Source organism: Nicotiana attenuata, unplaced genomic scaffold (assembly GCF_001879085.1).
Source record: "Nicotiana attenuata strain UT unplaced genomic scaffold, NIATTr2, whole genome shotgun sequence".
NCBI classification, from domain to species: domain Eukaryota; kingdom Viridiplantae; phylum Streptophyta; class Magnoliopsida; order Solanales; family Solanaceae; genus Nicotiana; species Nicotiana attenuata.
In genome coordinates, this window is record NW_017670710.1 from 464171 (window position 1) to 466749 (window position 2579).

The 2579-nt window shown below is 39.2% G+C and overlaps 1 long non-coding RNA gene across 1 annotated transcript; it reads left to right on the forward strand.

Moving 5' to 3' along the window:
- Positions 1-1957: 1957 nt before the first annotated feature.
- Positions 1958-2151, forward strand: LOC109242532. Its single transcript, XR_002070408.1, has 2 exons — positions 1958-1994; positions 2079-2151. It is a non-coding gene; the product is annotated as an uncharacterized LOC109242532 (long non-coding RNA).
- Positions 2152-2579: the final 428 nt, after the last annotated feature.

Consider the following 2579-nt stretch of genomic DNA (forward strand, 5'->3'; position numbering starts at 1 on the left):
ATCTATAGAATGCTAAACACAAGGTCTGAATAAAACACAATACTGTTTGTTCCGGTACAAGGATAACAAACGAATGACAAAGATAGAAGAGACTTCAGGCCATGCGGACGTCAGCAAGGCTACCTCGAAATTTCTAGACTGAATTCAGCTCCCAATCAATTACTGCTGTCCAAAAGCTGCTCCGACTCCGTGATCTGTGCAAAAAGATACACAGAGTGTAGCATCAGCACAACCGACCCCATGTGCTGGTAAGTGCCTAGTCTAACCTCGGCTAAGTAGTGACGAGGCTAGACCAGACTACCAGATAAACCTGTGCAGATATATATACAAGTACAACAACATAATAGCGGAAAGTAAACAATTAAAACTGGGAGGGGAACATGCTTATGGGGTAGCAGGTAAAACAGATTATCAGGAATAATAGAAGAAACTACACCTGATTTCTTCTAACACAGAATAAGGGAAAACAAACCACTTTCACTTGTTCAATGTTCTCTCGTTGCAGGCGTGCAACACGATCCCATTTCCTCATGTCACGTGGTAGGCGTACCACTCGATCCCATTTCATAATATCACGTGGTAGGCGTACCATTCGCTCCCATTTCATAACATCACGTGTTAGGCGTACCACTCGATCCCATTTCATGACATCACGTGGTAGGCGTACCACTCGCTCCCATTTCATAACATCACGTGGTAGGCGTACCACTCGATCCCATTTCACAACATCACGTGGTAGGCGTACCACTCGATCCCATTTCATAACATCACGTGGTAGGCGTACCACTCGATCCCATTTCACAACATTACGTGGTAGGCGTACCACTCGATCCCATTTCATAACATCACGTGGTAGGCGTACCACACGATCCCATTTCTTTCAACACAATACACAAAATAATCCCGGCGAGGGAACAAGATAATATAATAAACTATCCCGGCAAGGGAACAAGATATAATAAACTATCCGGGCAAGGGAGATCCAGCTATAACCAAACTTATTCAATTTCTACTTAACACAATTAAATCAATACTCATTCTCAACAATTACTGGCTGAGTGTTAAAGATTTCCAACCAAGTCCTCATAGACAACAATTAAGAATTCGATAATTTAGCAATTTAGGACTCACGGTCATGCTCGACACCAGTGTATAGATACTCGTCACCATGCCTATACACCGTACTCGACAAATAGCAATTAGCAACTAAGACTCTACTCCTATTCCCTCAAGCCAAAGTTGGACCAAACACTTACCTCGAATGCTCCAAACTCAACTCAAGCCTCTAGTATAGCTTTACCCCTCGAGTTCACCACCAAACCGCTCGAATCTAGTCACAAATTACTTTAATGTATCAACAAATGCTAATTGAATCAATTTGGATGCATGAAAATGAATTTCCCAAANTAAAAATAGGATACTATAGCAGTGTTATTTTTATAGTATGCTTTCACCAATTGTCCAACTGATTTTCTTTTGTCCAACTGATTTGAAGCTGTCATCATATGGCTTAAATTTCAACTTAACCAATTATCCAGATGGTGTCTATTTAATCATTTTGTTGCAATGATGCTCTACCATTTGGGTGTCACATGGGAGTACATTACTGTCTTGACACTGGATGAGGATCTCAACATGAATACTTTGAATGGCAATAGACAACTCTATTTTTAATTAAATGTTTTTACCTTACAGTATTTTTGCTGTTTTTGGTTCAGAATCTATTCGGCACTGGGAGCAATCATGCAAATGAGATACCTGTGGGTATCACTAGTCCTTCTAGTAATCTTGTTGAGCAGGTAAGAGTAGTAAGAGCTATCACAACCTTATTATCACTGTTTTCCTTAATATTATTCATGATAGATTTTTTGAATCTTTTTACTCGAAATGATTAGAATGCATTTTGTCACTGAAATCTTGGATCTGCAGGAAACTCTAGTTGATATTGGAAATGCTTCCAAAACTGAAATTGACATTCCTGCAAATTTTGACTAGTAAGTTTTGATTCTTTAAGACACCATTAGCCGATATAAAGTAGCTCTCCTTGCTAATATTTGAAACCTTGCACAGGTTGACAGCCCGTAATTATTGTTGTAACATACCCCGATTGCAGTGACATCTCCTTTTCCAGAGAGATATTACCATTTCAAACTAACCCTGTTAATTTGGAATGGATGCAAGTGTAAGTGTTGATGCTTGTAATGAGTAAGTAATACTATAGGTGCCTAGCCAATTCATACTAGTGTGATTAATCGCTTCCTGTACATCCTGAGCTAGTTGGAATTCTACACCTTCGTTGTATACTAATGGTGATGATCTCGTGTTTCTTTCAAAATCCTTTCTTTATTGCATAGTTTTACTTGGTACTTCTGGGATTTAATAACGAGTAATACTTGCTTCAAACCACCTGTAAGGACAGAGATTATTTCTACTTCATCCCGACTTGATTGATCTATAGAATCGGAACATTCCTTGTGCATATAGGTGGAGTATAATTAACTATGTTTTCTGACTTAGCTGCATCGTACCCAGATCAGTGAATGATGATCATCTCGTTTTGCTGGTGATAGACTTGGGTT